Genomic DNA, 9519 nt, shown 5'->3' with positions numbered 1-9519 from the left:
TGTTCTGACATTCCATATGTTGATCTGACCTCATGAAACCCTGTACACTCAAGACACTGCCCCCACTGCCACCCTTAGATCTCCATATATGGAGCTGACCTGTTCTGACATTCCATATGTTGATCTGACCTCATCAAACCCTGTACACTCAAGACTCCATATATGGCCAGTACAGAATTCATTCCATATGTTGATCTGACCCCCCCATGCCAAATCGACAGTGCTCGTCCAGCAGTCTGCCGTCAGGTGGATGCGTGCGCGCCCTCAGGGCGTCTTACTGGTTTTGCTTACTGCTGCTGCTTGTGTTGTATGCCATGTGCAAATGTGATTCAAGTTGTCTATAGGGCATAGCAGTGGTGGCCATTTTCATGTCGGACAATTGGTTGTCGGACTATTGGCTGTCGGACTATGTAGTCTGTACTGTACTGTACTGTACTGTACTGTACTGTACTGTACTGTACTGTACTGTACTGTACTGTACTGTACTGTACTGTACTGTACTGTACTGTACTGTACTGTACTGTACTGTACTGTACTGTACTGTACTGTACTGTACTTCCTCTCATCATGCACCTGTGCTACATCGTAGTCTACACTGCACTGTGCTGGTGTTACACTAAAAACTACTGGTGTTACACTAAAAACTCAGCTTCCCATCATGCACCTGGGCACAATGTGAAACGTGATTCTCAACAGCCCCATGCACTTTGTCACCTGTTGGTAATCTAAAGAAACATACAGACATACAAAGGGACACACATTGCTTTAAAGATATTTTTTTGCGGCTTACGCCTTTTATTGATTTTTGAAGGGACAGACAGTAGGCTGACAGGAAACGGGAGAGAGATGGGGGGATGACATGCAGTAAAGGCCGTGTCGGGTCCGGGAGTCGAACCCGCGGCACACTGCGACTGGATTACCAGTCCGGTGCCCAGACCGTTACGCTACGGCCTGGGCCGGGACACACATTGCTGATCCTTGGAGTGGCTGCACCACTCAAAAATGGTGTAGTAAGTGCCCCAATGTGTGTTCTGGAGAGAGAGAGAGAGAGAGAGAGAGAGAGAGAGAGAGAGAGAGAGAGAGAGAGATCACTGTTACAGGAAAAACACTAGTATATAGCTTACTTTCCTTGTTTTACGAATCACTCCAGCATGTTTACATTTCACATGATTGTACAGTGTTGTGCGTATTGTTGTTAATCATATACAGTATGTGAATAAAATAATAAATGTGAGACATTAGCAAAATGACAGAATGTCTTTCTTCAGACGCAGGGAAAGAAAATGTGTGTGACCTTTTCCTGATGCTTGCTAGCTGTGTTAAATAATATAGAGGAGAGGACACGAGGGTGACCACTGACTTTTACAGCAATCAGCCCCATGTTACACACACGCACGCATGCGCGCACACGCACGCACGCACGCACGCACGCACGCACGCACGCACGCACGCACGCACACGCACACACACACACACACACACACACACACACACACACACACACACACACACACACACACACACACACACACACACACACACACACACACACACACACACACACGTCCATTTCATACACTTTGTTATTTTACTCGAAGTTCCACTTTGCTGCTCTGCTTTGTTGGGAGACCTTTGTCTCTCAGGTCCGCCACCCTCTGTGTGTGTGTGTGTGTGTGTGTGTGTGTGTGTGTGTGTGTGTGTGTGTGTGTGTGTGTGTGTGTGTGTGTGTGTGGTGTCAGAGCCAAGCGGATGATGAATGGCATTAGTTTAGTCTGTCATTACAGACTGCTGTTTTATATAGGGGTCAACTCCTTAATAGAGGAGAGGGAGAGAGAGACAGAGAGGAGAACAAGGGAGAGGGTGCAGTGGGAGGTCGGGGGATGGGGGGAAGGGGGGGGGGGGCTGGGGGCAGAATGGTGGAGAGTGGAATCAAAAGGCTGTCATCGTCAGGGGAGGACTGCTATAATAATAGGCTATATAGGAAATCTTGAAAAAACTACACACTGATAGCCAAAAGTGCCAATATTTTATTTGGGACCGACGCAGATTAAGACATTAAACCAACGTTTCAGGGGGTTAAGCCTTCATCATCCTTCCCCGATGAAGGCTTAATGGTGTGTGTGTGTGTGTGTGTGTGTGTGTGTGTGCGTGTGTTTGTGTGTGTGTGCGTGTGTGTGCGTGTGTGTGCGTGTGTGACTGTGTGCATGACGCGTATACCTTTCCCTCTTTCTCTTTGGCAGGTGAAGTATTAGAGGCTGTAAAGAAGTTTACTGTAAATACCTGCACATAATCAGAGATGATCTCTAAGATGATGATGATGATGTGTGCAGCATCAGTGCTGTGTGTAAACTATATGGCCAAGCCAATATGCTGGCACGAAAGTTTCACATGTGTACAGACAATGTTAAAATACCACGTTTTAAATTAAAACACATGGCACTCCACTATACACGGCTCACTTATGGTGCCCTTATATCAGTGCAAAAATGAAAAACCTTCAGGCAAATTATACAATGATGCTTTTAGAATCTTTCTAGAACTCCCAAGATGGACCAGTGCAAGTGAAATGTTTGTGACTCATAATGTACCCACTTTTCATGCTGTACCAAGGAATGTTATGTTCAGATGTATGTGTAGATTGAAGGAGTCAAATAATGTATTAATTATGGCCTTAACAGGAATCACGCAGAGTGATACAAGGTTCTCCTCTTGCTTTTGGAATCACATTTTTAATTGATATGGACTGTATGGAGTGAAAATAGCCTGTTAGGCTATCTCTATGTTTTATTGTTTGTTCTTGTGAGAGAGAGAGAGAGATAGAGAGAGAGAAAGAAAATAGATTTGGAGAAGGAACCAAGCCATATGGCGTCTCTAAGTGATTTTGCCTGCATGTCTCACACTTCACACGGTAGGTCGGCATGCCTACCGATGACGTCATCCCGTTTCTCCCTATTCCATGGCAATCAGTTGTTGTTTTTGACACCTTGTTTGAGACTTAAGTAGCCACCCATTCTGAACGGGAACCCATTTTGGTGTTGGCATCATAACGTGCTTTAGCTATTTAAAAATAGCAGATCTACAAGCTCATATCGCGCCACCGAGTGGCGCGATACGAGCTTGTAGGTCTGCTATTTTTGAAAAATCGAAGAGCGACTGACATTTCTAGAATCTGATCTCAGGTCAGAATGGGTTAATCAGACCAGTGTGTGTCCAGTGGAAACCTCGCATGAATCTGATCTCAGGTCAGAATGGGTTAAAGGGACGGACATACAGACGGATGGATGGACTGACATCGCCCTATAGCTGACTTGCTCCGCCAATGAGCAAGGTCGGTTTTTATTGGCCACACTGTTCAGTCGTTACTGGTACTATTCCACAGCAATAGCTACTCCCATCCAAACATGAAGCACACAGTCTGTAAACATCCTTCTACTGGAGGAGTGGAAACGGAGAGGCACACTCCCTGTGGTCAGTCTGCTCGACAGAGCATCACTGACACACGCACACACACACACACACACACACACACACACACACACACACACACACACACACACACACACACACACACACACACACACACACACACACACACACACACGATGTCAGAGGGTTGCCGGGGCAGTGCTGAGACAGGCAGGATGTTTCAGTAATCTCCACCAATCAGCTGTCTGCTCTTCTGTGTAATAGAGGGCCGGCTGATCTGGTCTAGTTGCTTTAAATTACAGCTGGTGCTCTAAATGAATAACCCCTCACCTCACCTCCCCACACACACACACACACACACACACACACACACACACACACACGCACACATGCACACAAGCACATGCACGTGCACACGACTAATGGAGAGTGGTGGAAAAAGTATTACAAATGTTTTACTTAAAACATTTGTAAAAGCATCAATACTGCAACATAGACATACTCTGTTAGAAGAACAAGTCCGGAATTCAAAATGTACTTGAGTAAAAAAAAAATGAGTAAAAGTATAGAAAGTGTTGGCATCAAAATGTACTAGTAAAAGTACTCATTATGCACTGCAGAAATGTCCCATTTCAAGTTATCAAATGTATAAAAATCTTCTGAAAATAGCAGATCTACAAGCTATTGTGAGCTTGTAGTTCGGCTATTTCCAAATGGCCGAAATGTATATGCAGTAGGGCTGAAGTGGCTATATTCTAAATCTACAAATAGTAAGGGCATTTTATCAGGTATTTGACCAATCTGGGAACTAAATCGTTACCAAGAAATGTCTTCACCAATGTGTTTCTAAAGGTGTCTAATAACATGTACTAAAAGTTTGAAATTCAACTCCCGGAGGAAATTGAGTTATTAGCATAATATGTGACCATACCCATAACATCATCATGTTTTTATAAAGAAAAAAAGTCAAAATTTCATCATTCTTTCAGTAGCATGTGACATATGAAACTAGGGGGTTTTCATGATTCTGAATCCATTCCAAGCATTAGTTTTGCACAAAAAACACTCCTTGGGAGGAAAACGGCCATAGCCGTCATCACAAACGTGATGAGGTCAGCACATTTGGTCAAGTGGATATGGCCTAATTTAGCCTAATGCTTGGAATGGATTCAGAATCATGAAAAACCCCTAGTTTCATATGTCACATGCTACTTAAAGAATGATGAAATTTTGGCCTTATATAGGATGTTATGGGTATGGTCACATATTATGCTAATAACTCAATTTCCCACAGGAGTTGAATTTCAAACTTTTAGTACATGTTATTAGACACATTTAGAAACACATTGGTGAAGACATTTCTGGTAACGATTTAGTTCCCAGATTTTCATAGATTTCTCTATACTAAAAGTAACTATAGTAACTAAAGTTTTCAAATAAATTTAGTGGAGTAAAAGTAAATACTCGGATAGAATTAAAAGACTATTGGACATTGTAAAAATACCTCAAATTGCACTTAAGTATAGTACTTAAAATAAATGTACTTAGTTACTTTCCACCATGCTAATGAATGCTACATTAGACCCTGTGGGTCCGCTGACTACATAACTGTCCAAGACCAGAGGCTCCCAAAATGTCCATGCCAAGGAGGACATTAGCTAACCTGACGCTGCCAGATCAAGATGCTTGCTACACAAGTTTGTTTCACAGCTTATTGGGATCTGGGATCTCGGGAGCCAATTCGATGACGGGGCTGTTCCTTTTTTTCAAGATACTTGGTAGATGATTGGATGGGACCGTCTGTCTATCACCGTGTGGGCGTGCAAACACAACCAATCATATTGACGTGTCTATATAGCGTCACATTAGCGTCCAGTTTCGCACATATCCCGCCCTTAGCTCACGCTGATTGGTTCGAACCGGAGCGGTTCGTGTTAGCTCAATCCCCTGATCTCAGATGGATGCTGTTTTGGGGAACATGGTTACCCAATACCGCCCCCATCTGGCAGAGTCAGGTTAGACATTAGCCTCTCTGGCTATGAAACATTTACTGTAAGGAGAACCTCACATAGACATTATCCTCTCTTGGCTATGAAACATTTACTGTAAGGAGAACTCACATAGACATTAGCCTCTCTGGCTATGAAACATTTACTGTAAGGAGAACCTCACATAGACATTAGCCTCTCTGGCTATGAAACATTTACTGTAAGGAGAACCTCACATAGACATTAGCCTCTCTGGCTATGAAACATTTACTGTAAGGAGAACTCACATAGACATTAACCTCTCTGGCTATGAAACATTTACTGTAAGGAGAACCTCACATAGACATTAGCCTCTCTGGCTATGAAACATTTACTGTAAAGGAGAACCTCACATAGACATTAGCCTCTCTGGCTATGAAACATTTACTGTAAGGAGAACTCACATAGACATTAGCCTCTCTGGCTATGAAATATTTACTGTAAGGAGAACCTCACATAGACATTAGCCTCTCTGGCTATGAAACATTTACTGTAAGGATAACTCACATAGACATTAGCCTCTCTGGCTATGAAACATTTACTGTAAGGAGAACCTCACATAGACATCGGGTGAGCCATCTATCTTTCTTATAGATAATCTATGCTTCCACCTCTCTCACTCTTGGTCTGCTCATGTGTTTGTGACTGAGTGAAGCTAACAGGCTTCAGCTATGTGCATTCTAACAAGGAAGTTTCAAATTCAGGTGACAGGAAGTATCAAAATAAAGAACAGGAAGTAAAAATAAGGAAAACAAGACACTTCAAACTAAAGAAATTATTGAAGAACCAAGTGTCACAGACACAATAGCTTTTTCATATTTTTTATCTTTTGCATATTTTCCTATATAATTTGCATATTTAAAATATTAAGATTTGGAAAACTAAATCATTGTCTTTGTGCAAGTAATCAACTGGGGAAGTTTCATGGTGATAACAATTTAATATATAGGTTTTCACACTCAATTCATAAGACAATTCATTCAATTTTGGAGCTCTGGCTCATGGACTAAGAACCAAAAAGTATACTGAACCGGTTCCCAACCGTGGAAAAGGGGCCTTCCTTGAACTATTGCTATCATGCTTTTTCTCCGTAGCTGGAGGTTAGCCATGTGTGTGTGTGTGTGTGTGTGTGTACGTGTGTGTGTACGTGTCTGTGTGTGTACGTGTCTGTGTGTGCGTGCATGCATGCGTGCGTGCATGTTTTGTAGACAGAGCGAGAGATAGAAAAGGGGTATGTGTGTCTCCAAAGTGTTTTAGGCCAGTGTAATATCACAAGTTCAAGTCTCAATCTCAACCTTTTGTTGCATGTCATCAGCCCCCCCCCCCCCCCCCCCCCCCCCCCCCCAAGCACACACACACACACACAACACACACACGGCTAACCTCCAGCTACGGTGGGGCCATAGGGTCAATCTACTCCTTTAACAACAGGAAAGTGATTCTCCGCACCTGTCAACATCTATCAACCTCAAGCATGGACACATGCACGCACGCACGCACGCACGCACACAGCTCAGCCACTCACACATAACCCTCTCATACTCATATCGCCCCTCTACACTCACACACCCACCCACACACACACACACACACACACACACACACACACACACACACACACACGTGCGTGCACAGGAGGTCAGACACTCATAAAGCCATAAACAATAGAAAATGGTCCTTGGGTGAAAAAGTGTCAGTTCAATTTGATTGTGTAAACACTGGCCTGTTTTTCTCCAGTGTGTTGATACGCCTTCTATTTTGTGGGCTCTGCCAAAGGGTTTAGAAAGGCTATCTGTGTGTGCCGTGTTAGCGTCTGAGCACTGTGTGTTTTTCCCTTTTACTCCAGGAGGTGGTCGTAAGAGAAATCTGATTGCTGGTCAGACTAGCAGCATTTTGTGCCTTCAGAAGAAAACCGGCAGTACACAGTAAAAATCCTTTTTAGTTTAAGTCTGAGCGTGTGAAAACTAAGGTACCGCGGTAACCGGGTAACCAAATGGACCCATACATGTACTTTGGTTTGGTTACCTTGTACATTCCAGTTCAATGTTGAGAACGGTGACGTATGCGTGTGACATCATCATCCCCAGAAGTTATGAGGGAACACCTACTGAGTGGCAAAAAAAACTACTTTCTGGCCTTGACAGCCCATACATCCAAACAGAAAAGTCCTATTTGATTGCATTAAACGACTTTAAACAACATTCAATTAACTTTGACACTCAATTTGCCACTTGATCTGCCATTCACTTTATGCATGCACCCTCAATACGCAGGGGTTCTCAACGTTTTTGGAAATGGAAATGCTTTGGCCATGTCTCGCTTTGGCCAATATTTGGCGACCCCCTGAGGGGTCGCGAACCCCAGGTTGAGAACCCGAGTCACATAACACTTTAGTTTTGCCATTAGAGTACTTATAGTACTTTAGTTAATTACGTTTTCAAATAAGTAATCTGTAAATCTGTGAGCTTAATTTTTCCCCTTCTGTTACCACAAATGAAAAAGAAAAGGACTTCGCATTAGCGCTGGTTTGTTTATTTCCTACTTCTTGACACAGAAGTTTGCAGTTTTCATGATCCTCAAAAAACATTATTTACTATGGACTACTATGGAAAAATATCCCTATTTTATTACTGAAAGAACTTATTGCAGAAGAGAATTTAACCCAAATGACTGCATTTTTGTAATACATTTCTAGATCTTGTATTACACATTTGTAAATCTGTGACTATTTTGTAGAGATATTTGTGAATGTCGCTTCGGTTTTGCTTCATAAAACTGAACTCCCTGTTATCATGAGTGGTAATTTAACACACAGGTCGTTTAGTGTGTGTGTGTGTGTGTGTGTGTGTGTGTGTGTGTGTGTGTGTGTGTGTGTGTGTGTGTGTGTGTGTGTGTGTGCGCGCGCATTTGTGTGAAAGAAAATGTGAATGTACACATTTCAGATCGGTGGTGTCCAGTGAGATAGATAGTATGTGTGTGTGGACACCGTGATTTAGATGTCAGCCCCTATATTCTCTCTGCCATCTTTTAAAAGAATCCATCATTGGTCTATCTACGTTAAACACACACATGCACACAGACGAGTGCGCACGCACACACACACACACACAGTCCTGACAGATGTGTGCGAGCTAATAGATAGTTTGTATTTTAAATCATATTACCTCCATTACAAACTGTTTTATTGTCCTGCTCCATCTGTCAGGATAGTGCGTGCGTACGTGAGTGCGTGCGTGCGTGCGTGTTGTTATCCTCACCTCCTGTCTCGTCTCCTCTCTCTCTTTTCTCGTCTCCTCTCTCTTCCTCCTCAGTGTCGTTTCTCTCGTCATGGCGTCCTACACCCCCCCCCCCCCCCCCCCCCCCCCCCCTTCCTTCCTGCCCCCAGCATCAGCACAGCCCTTTGCTGATCTTATCTGGCTTTGGGGAAATTGAAGCTATCACCGCCACGCTGCCGAGAGCGAATTACAGTGTTGGCGCTTAGCGGGCAGCACAGGCCCTGAGAGGCCTGATAGAGCTGTACAACATAGATCAGAGAGACAGAGGGGGGCGGGGGGGGGGGGGGGGGGGGGGGAGAGAGAGAGAGAGAGAGAGAGAGAGAGAGAGATACGGTGGAGGCTGGAAAAATGTTGAGTGAGGGATGTGGATCAGAGTGCGGAGTAGCCATGCACACTAGCTAGCAGGATAATAAGCGGCTCAGTCCAACTCCACTTTGTCAGCAGAGAGAGAGAGAGAGAGGGTGTGTGTGTGTGTGTGTGTGTGTGTGTGTGTGTGTGTGTGTGTGTGTGTGTGGGGGGGGGGGGGGGGGGGGGGGGGGGTTGTTAGTAGTGGGTGTGTCTGCTAGGTGTGTGTGTATGAGAAAGATAGCATATTTGAGGTCCATGTGAAGCTGACATCCATCTAGTGTTAGACTGCGTGCCTGTGTGCGTGCGCTCGCGTGATAGTGAATCACCATGTGAAATTGACATGCACCCATGATGCTATAAAAGAGAAGAGTCATAGTTCAGCTAAATCTCAAAATGACTTATTTGTTGTCCCTTGTTATAGTACATCTGCTAAAGAGGAGATT

Source organism: Protomyctophum parallelum (genome assembly GCF_964188405.1).
Source record: "Protomyctophum parallelum genome assembly, chromosome: 16".
NCBI lineage: Eukaryota > Metazoa > Chordata > Actinopteri > Myctophiformes > Myctophidae > Protomyctophum > Protomyctophum parallelum.
The sequence above is the reverse complement of the archived record's forward strand: the minus strand, read 5'-3'. Positions refer to the sequence as shown.